This window comes from Chrysochloris asiatica, unplaced genomic scaffold, assembly GCF_000296735.1.
Source record: "Chrysochloris asiatica unplaced genomic scaffold, ChrAsi1.0 scaffold00017, whole genome shotgun sequence".
Lineage (NCBI taxonomy): Eukaryota > Metazoa > Chordata > Mammalia > Afrosoricida > Chrysochloridae > Chrysochloris > Chrysochloris asiatica.
Window position 1 is genome coordinate 14,144,175 of NW_006408535.1, and position 22,945 is coordinate 14,167,119.

Genomic DNA, 22,945 nt, shown 5'->3' on the forward strand with positions numbered 1-22,945 from the left:
CCCTCACAGCCACTGTTCAGGTGCAATCCTTGAGTTAACTAAAAATAAATGACTGATGGGTGCTAAGAGCGTAGTAATCAATTTACCTCATTTAGAAAATGTTTATCTTGCAGAAAATAAAAAGAGAGATTAATGTGTCCCAAGTAACTCAGTTTCAGACCTTTTTTTTTGTAACTTCCAGCAGCTCCCTAAGTGGGATTTAATAAGTTAGTCACTGCAGCACAACTTGAGTCTCGGCCCACGCGCATGGTAAGATCTGTCATGAAATGGTGGACCTGCAGATTTATAGGACTGACCAAGGTGTAGGGTGAGGAAGACCTGCTCTTTGTTCTTCCCGAGAATCCCTTCTTACACCACTTGCTACCATGAGTTCCAAGAAACACACTGTCTTTTTTTGTCCTTCCGAGTTGGTTTCATTCCTTGTAGGGAATAAGAAGCATGGGAAGTCTGTTCAGCTGACTCAAGATGGAGGAATGGAAATGGGATGCACAGATAAAATTTATTCCTCACAGCACCACGTTTCCATTCCTGCTAATAGGAGCAGCGTTCTCCCTTCCCTCTGCCCAGATAGGAAACGGTTCCTCTCTCTGACTTGTCTGCATTTGACCTGAGGAAATAATACTGTTTCCTCTTTTAAGTAAGGTATTCTTTCATTTTATATGTTTTTAAACTAAGTAGAACATATTTTTATCTATGAAATTCAAAATGACAGTCTTTCTGACCTAAAAACACCATTATATAAACAGTCAAGTTGCAATGTAAATCTATTTTCTTTAAAGACAAGCTTTTAATGTACTTTATAATTTTAGGTCTTTTCCTGCAAAGAAATTGATTTGGGGATATTTAAGCCTAATAATTCCTCTGACTTTATTTTTCTAAAGTTATACTTTAGAAAAAAAAGCCTTACTTATTTTAAAGGAAAAGTCCAAGAACAAACAAGTTTTCTTTTAAGTGTTGTTGGTTTTTAAGTCCTGTCAAATCAGTTCTGTCTGATAGCCCTACATTAATTTTCTCTGGCAGGCGTACAGAAATACATGTAATAAAGTGATTTGAAGAATTACATACATGTGAGAATAGTTGGAAAAGAGACAAAAGAAATTCTACAAATTTAAGTTATATGAAGCATGCATGGTCCATATATTTCTAAGAGAAGGAAATCTGTTTTTCACATCAAACGAAGTGCAGAAGGAAAATTGTGAGAGCTACTATAATATAAAAAAGCTCACTATTGTGGTCCAGGACTTTTCTTGTATCATTCTTTCTTAATAGGAGTATATTTTCCTACATTTGTGGTATTTCTATTCTGAAGTGATATAACTACTGACAAATGTCCCTTTTTTATGTATCTCTCTTATGGATTTCTTTTCTTTCTTTCTTTTCTTTTAGAGAGCCTGGATCTGATGTCATTTTAAATGTACAGCTTTTTATCACTCGAGGGAAAAGCAGAGCCATGTTATATTTAGTACTTTCATTTCTTCTGATTAAATATGAATTACTATGAAATTTTTCTCATCATCTAACACGCCATAATACGCCAACAGCTTTTTAATACACTATATAAGCACAAACTTCTGCTCTAAGAGTTTAATTTGCCCCTCTAATCCAATCACATCAACCTTATTTCTCTTATCAGAGATTCCCATTTTGAATTAAATGAGCTCATTAGTTTTAATCAAAAGCAGAGAGATCAAAACTTAAACGTAAATGCTTTAGATCAGAACTGTCAGTCAGCCATGCAGTTCTATTTTACTAAAACACAAGATCAGAGACCCTTAGAACCAATTTTTTCTCGTAAGGGATGCCGAAAGCTTGAAGATGCTATATCCTTCTTCTTTTTTTTTTGTTCTCTCTCCCAAGGACAGATTATACATTTAAGGTTAGACTTAATTTATAGCAGTTTTTTCATCCTCGTGGAAATGGAAAAGTATGCCAATCTACGGTTGTCCCTTTCACATTTATTGGCACTGGTCCTCAGAGACTTGAACTAACGTGAAACCATCAGAATCCACACCACAAACTCAGCCTTCAAAATTCAGCTCTGTTCAGCAAGATTGTGTGTGCAGTAGCTGAGGAGAAATGAAACTTCATGGGAAAGTAAAATATGTTTTAGAGCTGGGGTCCTGGATACCCTGACCCAGTAATGAAGGAACTACCTAGACTGTGGAAGTGTGGGTAATTCAGGCATCTTTAGAAATGATTGGTTTTAGTATGTGGGACTGTATAGTGAAACACTTACAGTGCACATTAGAGACCACAGCATGGGGGCTTCCTGCTGGGTGAGGAAAGGAAAGGCACAAGCTTTGCATGAGTTGTGGAGGCTGAGCAGTGCATCCGTCCTGACTTAGGCAATGAGAAGCACACCGCCCCATGTGTTACAGCAGTAATTGCCTAAACATACAGGGGCAGCGCTAATTAAACCCAGGACAACTGGTGTGAGAGCAACCCTAAGGCTGGGCTTTGCCCAATTGAAGCTGAGATTTAAGGCCTAAAATGGTCCTCAAGCTTCATTTCAAAAGCAGGGGGGCAAAGGAGGTGGAAAGAGGCGGAGAAGGGGGTTGAGCTAGGTAAGAGCTTGATTTCTGATGATGAGTTTTGCTTTAATTCTGGGTGACTTCCTAGTTTTGAGGACAGGGGCAGAAGCAGCAGCAGTTACACTGTCCTTCCAGAGGGATATATCACAGACTCCAGAGTGCACACACCATGGCCATGCTTCCTCAAGAGCTAGCACATGCACTCCATTTGTCCCAACTCTGACAATGGTAACTTTCATGTACACAGACGTATTTTCTGAATTTGGCAGTTGAGAGAGCAGTTTTACCAAACAGGCTTCCCAACTGTCTCAGGTAAGAAGCACAATTCTGATAAAGATTCCAGTGGGGGAAGAGCCAAGGCATCATAATTGGGACAGTGCAGAGAAGGGGCATGGTGTGTGTGTGTGTGTGTGTGTGTGTGTGTGTGTAGAGGATAACAGTAGTGAAAAAAGTATAGTCAGTGAAGTCGCTGATGTCAAAGAATGATTTCACAGTGTTTTCTAGGCGCAAAATACTTTTCTGTCAACTTTTTGAGTCAGACCATGGTTACTGCATGCTCTGATAAGAAAAAATCTGGGATTCAGAGAAGTTACATCTATTGCCTGAGACACAGGAGAAATCTATGGGCAAAGCGGGATTAAGTGATCAAAGTCCAGATGTGCCCAGTTTTAACCTATGAATTAAAAGCAAGGAGCTGAACACAAACAAACATAAAATATGCCCCATGCAACTGAAAGCTAAATACAGAAACGTATTTCCTTTTGCTGACTCTCAAGGGTCTCTACTTTTTAATAAGTCAAAATGATCTCAGCTCTTGAAATGTCAGTTTTTGCATATTTTGTCAAATTTACAGATCAATTTACAGCAAAAGTTGAAATCATGTTTATGGTGGCAAATGCCACCACGATGTGAAATCATATCTGTGTGACTCCATATCTGTTCCTAATCTCCTAACTGCGCTTGCAGTGGCTGCGATTGGTACCACTGTGTAGGAGCAGGAGGTGAGGGAGGAGGAGAATGTGGCTGAGAACTCTCCAGATTCCACTGGGAAAACACTTTGGGCCAGGCTCATTCAGAACATTATCAGTATTCTGTGCAGGATCTCTGCAGGGGTATTAGGCCAAAGCATAAAAAAGGTATTTGTTTTCAGTACAGTCCAAATGTTTTCAGTGCAGTTGTAGTATCAGACTCCTCCAACTACTATCAATTCCTGATGTGTGAAAAGGAAAAATAAACTTTGAGAAAATGCTAATTCCTTAATAGCGTTGTTGTTAAGTGCTGTCAAGTCAGTTCCGATCCATAGTGACCCTGTTTCCAAGGGGCGAGTGGCTGTTGAACTTGAACTGCCCATCTTGCGGATAAAACTGGCTTTGCAGTCCAGTGCATTAACCCATAGCGCCACACGGGACTCCTCCTGAATGGTAAACAGTTTATTTACTTTTAGAGGTGAAGCTGAATTGGGTCATGTTAAAATATGAATTTCCCCATTTGACTGTCTAAACCAACCTTGTCTTTGAGACATTCTATGCACACAGGGCACATGAAAGCACAAGATACCCAAAATGGTTTTCACAAGACAAAGGAGGAGATAATGCAATTAGCTTGGTAAAAAGCCAAGCTGTTTCAGTGGCATATCCTGTTACGTTTGTTAGATATTGATGGTATTTGAGTACGTTCGAATGAGTACACTGGAACTTGGCAAACTTTCTTTTCTGGCAAAAACTTTCCTTCCACTACTTTCACTATGTGAAGACTGCATTTCTTCATCCATTTGTAAGTTAGGCATGGTCAAGTGACCTTCTCTGGTTGGTGAAATGTGAAGTCATGTGCTGCTTCCAGGCACGTTTTAAGAGCCAGTCACAATTTGCCACTTTTTCTTTCTGTCTGACCTCAAGATTTCAGATGGTGGCTGCTCCATCACCTTGAGCCTTAGAATAAAGGCAGTGCACTCAAAGAACCACACGTCTGTTGTAATCTGCAGCATAACTAAGCCCACAGGCAGATTCAATACTAACTCTCTATTATTATATAAAAAGTCAGTATGTGGTGCAAGGTCTCCCAGGAAGTCAGCGATAGAGCAGGATATGACACATTTGACATTGTCCGTACACAGTTCTTACAATTATTTGTGTACTTGTTGAATCTGGTGTACTAGATACCGGAGGGCAGCAAGATCTGAGGTCCACCTGTGATTCCTTATAGCATCTAGCATGGTTCTTTGTGCCAGAGCACGGTTTTTACATATACATACACATACACATATACACATACAAACTCTTTGTTGAATAATAAATGTTCTCATAATAGCAACTCAATAACTAATACTCATTCAGCATTGGTTTTAATGTAATAATATTTTCCTGACCTAGTCTCCTGATAGCATTTTTCTCAGGCATGGTAAAAATAAAATCTTTCACAGAGAAATTTCTGAGTCGTCTTATGGGACATTTGTGGTAGTTAAAAATATGTACACAGATTCTTTCATACTCGTCTTTTGAAAAAGGGGAGCCTAACCCTTCGCCTCTTAAGTAGTGACTTAACTCCTAACATATACAGTATGTGTAGGTGATGCCGTGTGACATAACAAAAGGAACAGTGGCTTCTTCTTTGCTGTCTCTTGGATCATTCACTCTGGCGACAGCCAGCTGCCATGTTGTGAGGACGCTCAAACACCTCTAGGGAAAGGCCCATTGTGTTGAGGTACAAAGGGCTCTGAACAACAGTCAGTGAGGAGGTCAGCGTCCTACAAACAGCCACGGGAGAAAGCTTGGAAGTCGTTCATGCAGCCTCAGTCAAGCGCTGAGATGACTTTACTCTGTCTGACATCTCAGCAGCAACCTCATGAGAAACCCTGAGCCCAAACTGCTCTGAGAAGCTACTCCTGGATTCCTAACTCACAGAAATTATTGTTGTTAAGAGCTGTCGAGTCGATTCCGACTCATAGCGACCCTGTATAGGGCTTCCGAGGAGCAGGCGGTGAGCTTGAACTGCCGACCTTGCAGTTCAATTGACTTTGCAGTCTGGTGAATTAACCCTCAGCGCCACACCATACAGAAACTATATGAGATGATAAATGCTTTCTTTTTACTAAGCTGTCAAGATTTGGGGCAATTTATTATAGATAAGTAATACGACATCTGTGTAGAGCCTCTTTTTGGAAAAGTCGAAAAAAAAACCCTTGTTTTGATAGTCACAATCATATACATGAATAAAACTTGTGTGGGAGTGAGATTGTGAGAAGGAATGTGTGGTGTAGTCTGTTAACACCTGGCAAATTCAGATGTGTATGGAAAACTACCTGCTATATTGATTTTCTGGAGTCCTGGTGTGGTGCTGTGGGTTAATGTGCTGGACTGAAATGTCAGTTTGAACCCAAAATCGGCAATTCAAGCTCACCAGTTGCTCCTCAGAAACCCTACAGACTCGATGGCACTTAACAACAGCTGACTGAGTTTTTGGAGTCCTGGTTTGGCACTGTGGGATAAAGCGCTGGGACAGTAGGTCAGTTTGAACCACATAGTGGTATTGCCACTCACTGGAAATCCTATAAAGGGTCACTGAGTTTGAACTGACTTGACGGCATTTAACAACATACTGATTTTTATAAGCAGTGCCTGTGTTTCAAAGGTTAAATCCTTAATGGTTATTTTTTTGAATGTGCTATTTTCCAAAGGTGCCATCAATAGTTCCATTGAGTGGATCATGAGATCTTGAAAGGCAAAGATTACATCTTATCATTTGTTTTTTCTCTTCCATGCACTTTTCTAGTCTCCCAGCTCCCCAGCCTCCCCCCTAATCTAGAGACCAAGTGCCTAGGAATATGTTTTCTGTAAGTGGGCCTTCAGTTATGCTGATATAAAGTGGTATTCAGGTGCTTTCTTTTCAGGATTATTCACTTTCCTCCTACCACCCTCCTTTACCAAGCAATCTCTTGGTTGAAGGCATCTTTGTGAGGAAGAGGGGTCCTTATGTCTTCTCCACATATTCCTCTCTGAGGGAGTGAGTATCTTCTGCAAAGTGTTACCTTGAGAGTCAGTGAATTTGGGAGTCAGAAATAGGATTGGCTTGGTTTCCTCTACAATTAGAGAGTGCGTTGTTCTTTGTCTTTTGAGAGTGTTTTTTTGTTTGTTTGTTTGGTTTTTTTTTTTTTTTTGCTACCTTTGGCCTGTCCTTTGCAAAGTGCCAGGCTGGATTCTAAGGGAGTAATGGCCCTTAGTATACAAAACTGGGGTCCTAGGCTGTTGGTGGCAAAGCAGGAAAAGTTGTACTACCCTTTGCATACACTGCTCAGAAGTTGGCCTCCCTCAGTGTCAAGTACTTAAATGAAGCCCGATTTATTGAAGTCTCATTAGGACTGACTCCAGCCGCCATCATTGGGAGTCCTCAGTCTTGTTTAGAAACTTGTGAATCATTAACTGAAACTCCAGAGCATAACGGTGAAAATAGTTGCGGTTCAATAATGATGTAAGTAAATCAAATGTCTAGGGATATTAGTCTCGCTCATATGATCCAAGAGTAAATAGACAAAGGTTCACAAAACAGACTAAATGCTTTAGAGAAAGGAAGATCGCTTAAGGGAAATAAGACCCAATATATCCAGACTACACTCCCAGCTAAGGTTACTCATGGTATAAGTAGATTTGGGTTATCTTTTAGTAACCCAGAAATTGATTGGAACTTAATCCAACAGCATTTTAGGAGGTTGTGGAACAATATACACTTGTCTGTGGATATTCATCAGCTACATGCTCAAATTTATGATATAAGTAATTCTCAAAGTGAACACTGAGTGGCTACTAATTTGCTACCCCTGCTAGAGAGTAAGATCCCCTAAGAACTGGATTGAACCTCAGCATAGTGATCCTGCTTGGTCACCTTAGAGCAGGTGGTGGGCTGGCAACGTCTGGCGCATGGGATCCCCAGCCGATCTCCTCCCTCCCTGCCTTCCTCGGATGGCAGCTGTTTACGCTGGACTTGTGGCCAGAGATGGGTAAGGATCACGTGGAACCTCGGCAACTTAAGACAGAGCCATTGCCATGCTGCAATGAGTTTCAATGACTGGTAAGACTGAGGAATTCGCACTGACCGCCTAAGACAGGCAGCGTCCCTTAAAAAAACAATAAATAAGGAGGATTTGGATGCAGACCGTGCAGACCCGGTCAGGAGGCCAAGCCCCTGTGGGCCCAAGTGTTGTTGACCGTCCAAACCATAGGCTCTGAGGATCAGACTTTAGCTACCTAGTAGACATAGCAAACTGTCCCTCATCTGATTTTTCAGTAATGCTTGTTAGTAATCTCATACATGAGCCCTGGATATCCACAGACAAATGTAAAAACCTTCCCTAAAAGCCGAGACTGTAAATTCCAAAAAGCCAAGTCCCCCCACCATCCAAAAAAAAAAAAAAGCTAAAGAGGATAGAGAGAAACACTGTTAACTGATGATATATGGAGAGGATAATAATCAATGTAATGAAACAAGCTATATGAATGGTTGAATGTGAAGCTGATGATGTGCCCTGTAAACTTTCACTCAATCCAAAATAAAAACATTTAATTAAAAAAAAATGATGTAATAAAATACCTTCGCAGTCCGCGGGAGAAAGATGAGGCTTTCTACTCCCGTAAAGATTTACACCCTCGGAAACCCTGTACAGGGTCGCTATGGGTCGGACCCGACTCGACGGCACTTAACAACAACAACAATCCATGCCACCTGTCAGTATAGACTCCCTGGCAATATCTGGTCTTTCCCAGTGAGAATGATCATGCACAGGTTGCCTGTCAGGTTTTCCTGTGCCCAGCAGGGATCACTGCTTGGTGAGGCTGTGCCCCCAGGGAGAGGTGAGTGTTCAGCTGTGGCCTGCTGCTCCCTCCACAGTTGGTGTTTGCATGATACCACTCTGGGGAAATATACATAGTGTCAGAGTCAAGCTGCTACCAGTGGGTGTTTCTACACACAACTACTAAACAACAGGCAAGTTCAAGGGGAAAACCTCAGTATTGTAAAGACAGCCTTTGAGAGTACATGACATCCAATGTGTGACCCATTGTGAGCTGGCTATGCATTCCAAAGAGCATGCCATATGAATACTGCAAGCAAGCGTTTTAAATCTTATTGGAAACTCCCTATAAATGTTGCCACTTGAGGGATCTATTCTGGGAGAAAAATACAGCATGTCCTCCTGGGATGCTACTTGGATTCCATTACCAATATTGCGTATGGGATCGAGTGTAGCAATGCTTTTATCACGACTATAAAGTGGTTACGAGCCAATTCCTCATATAAAATATACTCAGTAACACTGGGCCTTCCCACCCCCACTCCCTCTTTTCTGTTTCTTTTATTCCTTCCTTTTCTTCTTCTGTTTCTTTTTTTAAACAACAAACATGATGTCAGACAAAGGGCATCAGGACTTTGCCTTTGTAGTACAATACAAAATAACAATACATAAACACCTTTGTGAAGGCAACTCGAAACCCCATGTTTTCTATTAAAAAGTCATGTTCAATCTTCACTGTTGATAGAACTGAATAGCTAACACAGAGAACATTGTATATCAGAAAGGTCAATAGTTATTATGAGCTACAAATATATTTTTTTCCATCCTTCAGGCTGTTTAGCGCATATCACAGCATGAGCAGCTGTCTTCTTTAATGCTTTTAAAATTAGAATCCCAAAGAGGAAGAAAAAATTATGGTTGCAATGATTGCTCTTTGCTTTTGTAAGTTTACTTTAATACACTATTTTATATACATGAATCCTCTGTGCAGTCTATCCATGGGGCAGTAACTGGTTGCCAGTATTGAGTTGAACTGCCATATTTATTTTGTTAGCATTCTGGCCAAATCTCCATCTCAGACGCAGATGTTGTCGACAAACTCTATTTTAAAACGGAGTTATATAGAGGAGTCTGGTTACAGGGATACTTGCAAAAACACACATATGCATTCTGCCTTTTCCTTGCTTTAAAGCTATATTACTAACTAAAACAATACCATGTGATGAGAAACAGTTATGCAGTGCTGGGTGAAAAATCAGGCAGTGATTCAAACCATTGAGATGCAAACGATCGCTCTCACAAGCAGACCTGTGGGTTGAGAGTGCATCTTTTAATTTTATAAAAGCTTATCTCCTGCTGTCTCTGGAACTTCTTGTCCCTACTCAGGGCCCGATGACAGAATGTTGTTGTTAAGTGTTAAGTGCCTTTGAGTCGCTTCTGACCCATAGCAATCCTGTATAGGGTTTCCGAGGAGCGACTGGTGAGCTTGAACCACCGACCTGGCAGTTCAAACAGCTTTTCGGTCTGGCGCATTAACCCACAGTGCCACACCAGAACGCCTAAGAGAAAATGGATATTGGTATTTTAAACTTCTTCTATAAGCACACTTAAAATGTTTTACTAACAGTTCAGTTATACTTTATTCAGTTATTTAAATTTATTACGGAGTACCTAGTAGCATGGTGGGTTACCTGTTAGTCTGCTGACGCCAAGGTTGGCAGTTGGAATCCACCAGCTGCTCTGAAAAAGAAAAATGAGGCTTTCTGCTCCTGTAAAGATTTGGAAATACTACACTGGGTCGCTATGAGTAAGAACTCACTTGATGGTACACAGCCAGCCATAATGGGCTGGGACCATTCGTAATAGTGCTTAATATTTTGAGGGAGGGGCAACAAAGAATGCTAATTTTAAGTAGTGATTAATGCTGTAAAGGAGAGCAGTGAAGAGAAAGTAAGGGATAGAGAGTGAGACATAAATGCCCCGTTCTGGGTTGTTGGATAGCATCTCTGTTAGGATAGCATCTGAGAGGAGACCTAGTGAGGTGAGAGGGCCAGTCATGTGGATGCTGGTGTTATTGGTACGTGGTGTTAAGATGAACGTTTCCTTTAAGTTGAATCCTGAGTAAAAATATTACATACATCTCCATGCCCACGAGTCATGGTAGAACTTATACCTGCAGATTGTTATGTTGTTTTTATTGTTAAGTGCCCTCGAGTTGATTCCGACTCATAGCGAGCTTGTACAGAATTGCCAAGGAGCAGCTGGTGGGTTTGAACTGCCGATCTTGTGGTTCCCAGTCCAGCGCTAATCCTAAAGCACCACATCAGGAGCCCAGATTGTTATAGAGCTTTACAAAGAAAGACTATTAGGGTAGATATGCATATGTACTAGTGACAATGACATTTTAAAAATGTTACCTGTTGAACTTTTGTCCAAAATTACATTGTTTATCTTCAGTGTATCACTTAACATGTACAGAACCAAGAGAGGAGGCAATGGAGAGATTGTTCAGCGTGTCCAGTGCCTCCCAGATGGCAAAAGCCTACTGGTGTTGTCAATTATTTGTGGAATTCCGGAGAGGGCAGGTTCAACAGAAAAGTTAGCATGAGTATTGAGTAAATAAAGGATCTACTTTGTTGAATTTGGTAACAGAAAGAGACCTGAGTGTATTTATTGACTGAGAAGGCAGAACTTGGAGTTGTCTAACTTGGAATGCTAATTGAAGAACTTAAGTCCTAAGGGATGTTTAATCAGAACAGAGAAAGAAAGGTTAGCCTTTCAAATGGGAGGAGGAAAGGGGGAAGAAAAAAGGAAGGATGAGAGGGGGTAGGGAAGAAAGAGACGGAGTGTGAAGGGAAATGGAAGGTGCTGGGCATGGTGCTGAATAACTTAATAAAATAAAGGTCATTTATTGAGATACAGGAGATGGGGTATTGACAATAAAATAAAATCATGGTACATTTCAATGTTAATGGGGAAGGCAAGTTGTGATCAATAAAATTACATAGTACTAGAACTTGCATGACTCAAATTTGAGAGCTCACTCACTCCACAGCTATCAACATGGCTAGTTTCCAAAGATGAGGTTGTTATGTGAAAATTGGAAGATGATCACGTGAGATCAGAACCAGGAGGATGGCTTCCTCATCACAGAACTGCCACACCACACCATTGAGAACCAGGACCTTGCCAAGCTGACGTATAACCTTAATAACCACAGCTAGAGTTACTCTCGCCTTCTACTTTGGGGTTTGTTACTAACAGACATATGTCATCACTGCACAAATAGTTGAATGTAGATTTTTTGCTATTGTCATAAATGTGAAATGTCGGACACAGAGATGGTCGATAAGTGAGGAGTAAGTGTTTTAGTCTTCTAGTGTTCCTTAATAATAATGGTTTAGTTGTTCTTACAGATGACACTCAAGCCAGTGAGGATCTGTAGGGATGGAAGCTAGCACAGTGAGAATGAAAATGAAAAAAAGTCAATAGGGTGAGGGGATTCCAATGGAACAAGAGACAAGCAAGTAAGAGCAGACTGATGGACTAGGGAACAGGGAAAGCAAGCAAGATGAGGGAGTGATGACGTGGAGAGGTTGCCAGTGAGGGGACTTTATACAGAGAGAGATTTGGGAGACTATTATTTTCTGTTTTTATTTTAGTTGATATTTATATAATTAGATATAACTGTCTATATGTATATTTATGAGGGCTGATGACAACATTGAGCATGCATGTGAAATGATTCTGTTGAATAGACAAGGGACAGTGGATTGTGTGGCAGATCATTTGCAAATCAGCCATGGCTCTGCCTATGAAATAATCCATGACAGAATTTGGTTTTGAAAAGTGTACAAGATGGCTACCGAAACAACACATGGAAGAGCATAAACAGAAGTGTTTGGACGTCTGCAAACAAAATTTGGACTGATAATTCAAAAGAAGGTAAAAGCATTTTTAAAAAAAAAATTGTTACTGGTGATGAGACATGGATTCATCACTATGAGCCTAAAAGTAAGTAGACTATGGAAAGGAAGCATCCTTAATTACCAACCAAGAAAAAGTTCAGAAGTCAACCATCAGCAGAAAATTGATGCTTACAGTTTTCTGGGATTCTTAGGGGCCAGTATTGAAACAGTATCAGGAAAAGGCTCACCAATCAACAGTGCTCCTTACAGTGAGATGTTCACTGAAGAGCTGAAGCCTAAACTTCATATTAAACTCAGAGGACTGCTATCCAAGGGCACTGGGATCTTGAAAGACAACACACGTTCGTTCACACACCTCTACCCACACTCTTGATACTCTACAAAAACTTCATTTTAAGGTGCTAAATCATCTTCCCTCTAGTCCTGATCTTGCTCCACCAGACTTTCATCTGTTTGGTCTCTAAAAGCAGCCCTTCGAGGATAAAGATTCAACTCTGATGAAGAAATGAAGACAGCAGTACATTTGGGACTCTTAGGGTAAATTTCTAGAAAAAGTATTACTGGGCCAAAGGGTATGCACTTCATGTACTTCTCTTTAAACCTATTAATACATGTAACCGTCAACACTCATGGAAACAGCAGTCAAGAAATCAAATGACGTATTGCATTGGGCAAATCTGCACAAGACCTCTTTAAAGTGTCGAAGAGCAAGGATGTCAGCTTGAGGGCTAATGTGTATCTGGCGTAAGCAATGTATAACCTCATATGCATGTGTAAGTTGGATAGTGAATAAAGAAGACCATTGAAGAATTGATGCATTTAAGTTATGGTGCTGGAGGAGAATATTAAAAGTACCATGAACTGCCAAAAGAACAAATCGATCTGTGTTGGAAGAAGTACAGCCACAGTTTTCCTTGGAAGCCAAGATAGCCAGACTTCATCTCTCATACCTCAGACATATTGTCAGGAGGGACCAGTCACTGGGGAAGGATATCATGTTTGGTACAGTAGAGAGTTGGAGAAAAAGAGGAAGACCCCTAACAAGATGGATTGGCACAGTGGCAGCAGCATTGGGCTCAGGTGTAGCAACGATTGTGAGGTTGGCCCAGGATTGGGCAGTGTTTCATTCTGTTGTGCATACGGTCACTATGAGTCAGTACCAACTTGATGGCATCTAACAACAACATGTATAGAGATGATTGTGTGCCATTTTATGGGAGCAGAAAGCCTCATTTTTCTCTCACAGAGTGGCTGGTAGATACGGATCTTTGCAGTCCAGCTCATAATCTACTATGCTTCATTTGGGCTATGGTGTTGGAGAAGAATGTTAAGTGTATCATGGACTGCCAAAAGAACAAACAAATCTGTGTTGGCAGAAGTACAATCCAAATGATTCTTAGAAGGCAAGATGACCAGACTTATCTTTCATACTTCAGACATATTATCAGGAGACACCAGTCCCTGGAGGAGATCATGATTGATAAAGTAGAATGTTAGTGAAAAAGAGGAAGAACCTAAATGAGACACATAGGCACAGTGGCAGCAACGATGTAACAATTGTGAAGTTAGCACAAGACTGGGCAGTGTTTCGTTCTGTAATGCAAAAGGTTGCTATGAGTCGGAACTGACTTGGCGGTACCTAACAACAATAACGTGTAGACAGACTGTATTCCAGAGACGTTATGTTGCATGAATTTACATGTCTATCAGCAGTGCTTGATGGTGTTGTATTGATTACCACCCATGCTGCCAAACTTACAGCCATTGAGTGTAGTCTGACTCATAGTGACCCTATAGGAAGTTACCCTATATGGGAGTAAGGATTTATCCCACAAAGTGCCTGGTGGGTTTGAACTGCCAACCTTGGAGTTAACACTGAACTGCAAATGACAAAGTCAGCAGTTCAAACCCATCCACTGCTTTGTTCCCATTGGGAACCCTATGCAGGTCGCTGTGAGTCAGAACTGACTCAACGGCACTTAACAACAACTGTAACATCATATACTTTTAGGCTATTTGAATTTTTTTCAACACATCATATTATTTATGCACTTTAGCTATTTTCCAATTGGGTTTTTGTGATTCTTTGATGAAGTTTTGAGTTAAACACACATATTAAGGGCACCTAACTTTTGACATATTTTTTGCTAATATTTCCTCACTTGTTTGACTTTTACTTTGATTTATGTTGTCTATAGATCCAAGTACATTTAAATTTTTTATAAAGAGAAGTCTCTAAATTTTTCTTTTGTATATTCTCTATGACATTTGCACCTCAAAAAGTCTTTTGATCCAATAATCTATGATCCAATAATAGTCACCTTTTTTGTTCGGTTGCTTTTTCTTTTTTCCCTGCATATTTTGGATGTTAATGATTAAGCATAGTGTGCCAATGGGTGGCTAAAGGCAAGTCAAAGCCAATTTTTTTTTTTCCCCCTTTAGCAGTTGAAGAATTGCATGTTGAGTAATCACCCAGTGTGGAGACTTTCATTCTGGCATCTGTTTCCTCCTTGATGAGCTACCCAGGAAGACTGCAGAACATGAACTGTCTACATGAAGAAGGTAAGTGAGTGACATGGATATTTACAGACAATGGCACTGAGAAATGGGAAAGAAGGTTAGTTATGTTTTCTTGTTTTTAAGAAAGAGCAAGTTTTGAAGTGATGACGTTGGAGAAAATGGTGTGGAAGTGGGAACAATGTGTGGTGACCATGCTTTCACACTCTGAGATCTCCTCAGGAACATAGGAGTCCTGGCCTCCCTGAAGAGGGTTGGAGAATAGTGGTGTCCAAGCAAGAGTAGTTACAAAATTGAAGACAGAAGTGAGACTTGACAGAAAACTGGTGATTAATGGAGACATTATTCCCAATTAGAGTTGCCAGATATAATGCTGGACACTCAGTTAAATTTTAATTTCAGATAAACAACAGATAAGATTTTAGTGTTGTACGATTCAAATAATGCATAGGAAATTAAAATTTAACTAGGCATCCTATATTTTTATTTGCTATATCTGGCAACCCTATTCCTTACAGGATATGGTTTCCACACTGCACAGATGAGGAGATTTGCATGAATGCAATCATATGGTTAGGAGGGGTGAAGAACAGAGGAATTTAAAGGCTTGCCCTTGAGATTTTGTATTGGTTTGACAGAGAGAATACTGAATGACCAAAAGTTTCTTACTGGAGAGTGTTAGAAAGCTGCCTATGAATGGGAATCCAAATGAATATTGGTGTGATGATGTGGCTTTTTCAAATTCACCTTCTCAGATATACGGCTTAGCATGCGGGTCAATTTTCATTTCCAGTGTAAATATGTGGATTCTGGGAATAGGGGTGATCTTGAGTTGGCAGACCTCCACAATATCTCTGAAAACAGTATCTTCTGCTAATTTATTATTTTTATCCTTTCGCAAGATTTTGACTGGGTGGCTAGAATTTGTTGGCTTTGTTATGGCTTTATTCCAACACATCTTGAAGTGGTTATTTTTCAAAATGTTTTTAGTTGGAAGGATTGTGTTAAATACATCTTTAACAATGATTTGAGGGTTATTTATTGGAGAATATTCTTAGGAACATCATTTATATGTTGCAATAATTTAGGGAGCCATCAATGGGAGATAGCCCAATAATTATCTATATCTGTTATTTTGCTAATGATTATCTATTTTTGAAACCTTTAATTAGGCAGATTTTTCTTTTCTTTTATGATTCCAATAAGTTTCAATGACCATTGTTCCATCTTGATACCTAGACAGAGTCTTGTGATCTTTTGCAAGAAGTAGTTTTGCTTTATTGTTTTGGCTTTGGTCAGGTAATATAAATATACATAGACACCATAAAGTGCAATTCATTTCCTTATCTGAACAAAAGTGTTAGGTCATTTGTATATTTTGTTTAAGGCTATGTATGATCTTCCCAAGTTATAAGGGATAAAAGAGTCATTTTTCAAAGAGTCAATTTGCATATTTTGCTATTAGTCTTGTGTAGGCTTACCCTCTTCAGCTTACGAAGAAGGTGGATATTACTAATGGTGATTGGAAAGATGGGGTTCAAGCTGCCTGTCCACAACATCAGCAGTTCAAAGCCACAGGCTGCTTTCATAAAGATTTACAGTCACAGAAACCATATATGTGGTCGCTATGAATCAGAATCGACTTGGCAGTGGGTTTGCTTTGGGTTTGGGTTAAGCTGTATGTTCTATAATGACAAATACGTGTTAGTAACACTGACACCATAGATTCCTTGTTGCCTGGGAACTGATAGCTCCTGCTGAATTTGTCATAATTGTTTTGTGGTTAATCCTCTCAACTGCAGGAACTCCAGGTATTTACCGCTACCCTTGCTCTAGGATAACTGACCTAATGGGAGAATGAATCTATGTGAAACAGTAGGCTGTCCTTTTGCCCATTTCCTTATTTTATTACTACATTTATTTATAACCAACTCCATTTGCATATAATTAGTAAATATCTTGGTATTTTTCAATAGCTTATGAAGCTGCCTTTTAGAAATGACATAAAGGTTCTGATCAGAAACAAGGAGAAAATGTCCCTGTTGCAATGCTTAGTGCTGTGTTTTACTTAAAGTTCTGACCTGTGTTCTTCTGTTTTCTCCTTAATGCTGTCAGTTACAAGCAAAATCAAATACATCTAAATAAGTTTCCCCCAAACAGTCAATAATTTACACATAAAATGCTTGAGATCAAGCACTCTATTCTTCTGTAGAGAGACTTCAGATTATTTTCCGTGTACAGGTATTATAATGATTGCTAATACTAGTTATTTGTATGGAGTATAATATTACTTAATCTTGCTGCTCATATGTAAATATGAAGCTGAAATATGTAAAGTTACCCTAAAAAGGTCTTCATTCTAAAATATAATACATATCTTGCTCTTCAAAGTTTTGTTGTCATTGACACTGATACTGAATATCTCCCAAAGGTTCTCTAAAAATACAATGCCTCTCCCCAGTCAGGTCAAATCGCAGAGTTCTCTGGTGGCTTAAAGGCTATGAGTTGGGCTGCTAATCTCAGGGTCAGCAGTTTGAAACTACCAGCAGTTCCATGGGAGAAAGATGAGGTTTTCTGCTCCCATAAAGATTTACAGCCTCAGAAACCCCCTACACAGAGTCGTTAGGAGTTGGAACTGACTCCATGGCACATAACCACCACCATAAGTAATTTAAGAGAAGAAAGAGGTAGTCTAAAAATGGAAACCAGGACAAAGAAGACATTATCTTTCCACCAAGAAAATTAGTTTAAAAACAATATTCTTTTCTAGATGATTTTAACTCTAAACTAACATCTTATGAGATACATGCAAGTCTAAAAACAAAATTATTACTAAAAAATCTTTGTTATTTTGACAATTATCTTCCACTCTCTTTCTGGATTGTTGGAGAAGAAAGAAAGCATTTAGATATATGCAGAACATGTAATCTCAGTAAGGTGATATTCTTGGGATTTTCCCCCTATTTATATATTTTTATCCTACATTGTATTTTCACTACCCAAGAGTCTAGGCTGTTATTTTTTTCCTGAAGTCTGAAGATCACCCCATGGATTAACAAATGATTGAGGATTCGCTCTTAAAAGGCTCTTTAAAAAACTGTCAGAATCAGCCTGAGACAAAGATTTATTATGAACTATTTAAAGGGCTTAATATATGTATCCCCAATGAGCCCTTGGAGCAAACTAAAAAGGAAGAGTGGAATTCTCAAAGAATAGGAAAAATTCTCCAATGCCCCACTTTCTTCACACCATGATTACTGTTTACTCAAAGGATAAAATTCCTAACCTGTCACACAAACTCTTCAGAAGCCCCAGCCCTGCTGATGTACAGTAAAAACAAAACAATGAAGACCGACAGTAATGTGCTTGAGAAAGGCAGCGGTAATTTACTTCCTAACCTGTTCACTAGCACACTAATGTGGCTACATCTTGTAGCAGGAGCTGATCCTTGACCCACGCAGCAATCAAACAACTACCCGAGTGTTGGCTGTCACAGAAGCTAGGACTGTCACCTTAATTATACGTTCCTGGATAACAAAGCTTCTCTTAATGAGCAACTCTTCTCTTCCATGTGTTCCAGCTCACCTCTTCTGTCCTTGAAAGGACCTATTGCAGATCACTGCAGTTGAAATTGTTGAAGCATATTCATAAGTATTCTTTTGAACAGGTAATAAATAACTACCTGAGCAGACTGTTTGCTTTATGAGAATGCCAAGACATAATTAAAATTACAGGCTTGTACTTCTGGGAGGCCTTAGAAAAGAATCACTCAACAGTGAAGGAAAAGTTTTCAGTGAACTTAGAATGAAGTCATTTTCTCTTCATATTAGTAATAATGACAATAATTATTTTAATGACTTTTTTTCTTTTTTTAATTTGGGGCTTTTCTTTAGCAATGAGAATTCCTTTCCCTTTAATTGACATGCTTATTACACTTGCTTCCCTTCTTTTCTCTAGATACGTTACCTCTTTATTTTCTCATGATTTCCAGTTTTCCCAATTGCTGTTGAGTTGATTCTGACTCATGGAGACACTCCATGTGTTGCTGAGAAGAACTACACTCCATGGGGTTTTCAAGGTGGTGACCTCTCAGAAGCAGCTTCCCAGGCCTTTTTTCTAGGTATCTCTCAGTAGGTTCAAATTGCTAGCCTTTTGGTTAGTAGTGGAGCACTTAACTGTTTATACCACCCAGGGATTCCTTTTCTCACTGTTTGTTGTTGTAAAGTGACGTCGAGTTGGTTCCGACCCATAGGGACCTTATATAGGGTTTCCAAGGAGTGGCTGGTGAGTTTAAACTGTCGACTTTGTGGTTTAAACTGAACCTTGTGATCCAGTGCTTACCCTATAGTGCCATAACAGCCCCAAATTCTATTGTGATCTGTTGATATTTCCCTAACAGTTAACACAGGAATATAGGAAGGGTCTTATTGGATAGGTCTCATTCCATACATTTTGAGGAGAAAGACTACCTTTAACATTAAGGACAAACTGTAGCAGTCTTATAACACAAAGATTTATTTCTCTAACGTCAGTGACTTGGTGCACGTCTGGGCCTAGCCCACAAAGAAGACCAATAATCTAAAATAGAGGACTCGTTGATGACAAGGAAGGGGAAAAAACCCTTTAGGAACCAGATTTATTGGTTCAGTTTTGATTTGATTTTATCTCCTTAAGACTTTGCTTCTTTTCTTTGTTAAATGGATATGTACACATTTCCTCTGTCATATAGTTTGATAATGTCTTACCAAGCATTAAGAAGTCCCATGTATTCAGTCAGCTCTATTGCATACACTTTATATAGCCATTTACTATGGAAAATAAAAGCTTATTTAAGTAAATGGATAGCATGGAAGGCACTCAGGAAATGTTATCTTTTAAGACTGTTGTTGATGTTTCTGCAGATCGGTTCTTCATACCTATTCTTTAGGATTACTAGGTTGACCAAGTCGTAGGTAAGAATATTAATGCTTAGCAGTCTCCTGGGTTCCAGAGCAGCAGAACCATCCCAGAATAATAATAGTGGTTTCAGTGGGCAGATTGAGGGCTACTGACATGGATTGCAGCATGGTAGGGTAATAAATATCTGTCTTGCAATTTTAAAGCCTAGATTCTAGACCAGGAATAGCAACCAAAGAGCTTTGGAGTCTTCAGTTCAATCCTATACCTCTTCACCATCAATTCCCTTATCCTTATGAAGGGGATAATATTACATGTTTTACCTAACTCCAAGGAGACCTGGTAGCACAGTGGGTTATGAGCTGAGTTGCTAACTGCAAGGCCAGCAATTCAAATCTACCAGTCATTCTGAGGGAGAAAGACGAGACTTTCTGCTCCAAAAAAGATTGGTTGGTAGCCTCTGAAACTCTATACAGGGTCAGTGTGAATCAGTACCAACGTGATGGCACAAGACCACCATCACCGTCATCACCACCCAACTTCAGAAAGCTTTTGGGAAAATCAGCTCCACACAAAGGTATAGCTTGATAATTGTAAGTTAAAACTTAAATAACAAGTATTTATAGACTCTTTATGAGGTACCTGGTACTGAAATAACCACATTAAATTTGAATGTGATTAATAATAATAATAATAATCTATCTACAAAGTTAGTATTTTGAACTCAAAATTCTTTTATTAACTTATATTCCTGGTTGTGCTATCACCATCAAAATAAATTTGAGTAAAGAGTTTCTAGGCTGGTACATTTCAGAAATGGACAAGTGTCATGAACCTGACTATAATACAGAGAATTTTTTCGTCACTGGTTTTACTAGAAAAGTGATTCAGAAAAAAACGTGAACATGAGGCGGTACAAATGTAAAAAATAGTAGAAATTTAAACAGGGAATAGAAAATGAGAAGGAAGAAAGATGTAGGATTGTAAAGAAAGCTAAGTTAAGAAAATGAAAGTTGAAAGGATAAATGCCAAGGACTAAGAGGAATGAGAAGGACACATGAAACATGTGTAAAAAGATACACAAAATATGAAGTGACAACCAAATACACAAAAAAGGAATCTGGAAACATTAAGGAAATAATATAAAGAAGACGGAAGGAATAGAAATACTTTTCTTATAACCATGCTATCGGCTTGAATTTGTAAGCTAGCAGCGGGTTCTGGTTTTCACGTGCCAGCTACCTTTGCGTTCTCCTAGCCTAGAAAGTAAAAACCAAAAAACATGAAATAAGACCTGTGTGAGTATAAATTATACATTGTCCCTCTTCAATTGAGTGGTAGGTTACAAACATCAATATGTCCTGTCCTTAAAGAATATCTGCTCAGTCCTTAACTGATATCTTTTGGGGGGCAGGTAGTAACCATGTTTAATGAGTAGGGGTGAAGATGACTACCATGCTCATCTGCTAACCTAAAGGTTAGAGGTCTGAGTTCACCCAGAGGTTCCTCAGAATAAAGGTCTGGTGGTACGGTGCTGCAGGATAAGCACTGGACTGCGAATTACAAGGTCAGTGATTGAAACCCACCAGCCACTCCTCACAAACACCATATGGGTGGTCTCTATGAGTGGGCATCAACTCGACAGCACTTAACAATGACAACAATCTACTTCTCAAAAGTCGTCACTGGAGCACAGCTTCACTCTGACACACATGGAGTCCCCATGAATTGGAGTTGACTTGAGGACAACTGGCAACAAAAGACTTTCCCAGAATACCTTTGAGGATCAGTGGCATTACTCGAGGGGCACAGGGAGTGAGGGCTGCATTGGATGATGTCAGCAGAGTGGCACCCAAATGACTGTCTATAAAGTGTGCGTGCGCGGTATGAACAGCAGAAATTTATTATTTTTTACAATAAAAACACCCTTGTAGTCATGACAACAAAAACATTTTCAGAATCCTAATTTACATGTACCAAGATACTTACAAGGTTAAAACTCTGTAAACTAATTTACGTTTTGAACTTCGTTACGTGCTTCAGTCAGAAGTGCCATTCTTACTCAGTTACAATAATACGTGAATCATATGGTTTCATCTGCACATGCCATAAGCATACATTACTTTTGTTGTTGCCAGTGTTTATATAATCACTGAATTTGTCTAATTGTTTTAGCTACAATAGACCAAAAGATGGTAAGTGATTTGTCCAAGTTTGTCCCATTCCCAGAACCAGAGTTGTAAGCATCACTCACATTTTTTAACTTCCAGCCTAAACCTTCATTTCTTTAAAGTAGATTAAAAATGATTGGGAACAACAACAGAACACAAAATTTAAAAAGGCTGGATTAATCATCAGATCATTAAAGATGATGCAAATGGTTCCATCAAGTGCCAAGGACTTATTCAAGTTTAAATTCAAGTACTGAAAGGTCATTATTTTATAGGACAGCAACAAATCATGTTGGAATGATCAGAGCCAGATTACAAACACAAGCCAGAAACAGTTCTAGGGCGACTAATGCAATAATATTGAGGAATATCACAGGTCTGTATTATAGTTAAAGTCACTTTAACTAATTGGCTCAGGGTATATAAAAACATGCAATTGACGTCAAATGACACTGCTGAACGAAGCTTCTCTGTCCAGAAATTATCTTAAAGCTTCCCCAAAGAGAGAAAGCAAGAGAAAAACAGAAAGCCTAGTTTTGTTGGGAATCATGACAATTTTAAAACTGGTTTATGTAGTGGGATCCAACTTTTGTGCCTATGGACAAAGATGATCTTCCTTTAGCTTTGCTTTCTATATACTTTGTAAGCATACATGTTTTAAAGGATACTGTAGAATTTCATTGAGTCAATGACACTATCAATTTAAAAATACACAAGGATATCACCAAAACTGTTGATTTAAAGTTGATTTCAACTCACACTAACGCTATAGGGTTTCCAAGGTGTAAATCTTTAAGAAAGCTGACTGCCAATCTTTCTCCCAAGGAATGCCTGGAGGGTTTGAACTGCTGGTCTTTTGATTAGAGGCTGAACATTTTAACCACTGTACCACCAAATGCTGCCAGTTCAAAAATTATGTTGTTGTTAGATGCCATCGAGTCGGCAGCAACTTATAGCGACTTTATGCACAGCAGAATGAAACACTACCCGATCCAGGGCCAACCTCGCTACTGTTGCCACGCTCGAGGCCATCGATGCTGCCACTTGGCCAATCCATCTCATTGGGGGTCTTCCTCTTTTTCTCTGACCCTCCACCTTACCAAACATGATATCCTTCTCCAG

General features: G+C 39.4%; 1 protein-coding gene across 1 annotated transcript in view; it reads right to left on the bottom strand.

The window, feature by feature from the left end:
- The window catches only part of NPAS3 (neuronal PAS domain protein 3), a 1,134,041-nt gene that overhangs the window by 100,818 nt on the left and 1,010,278 nt on the right, over positions 1 to 22,945 (bottom strand). The window lies entirely within an intron of this gene.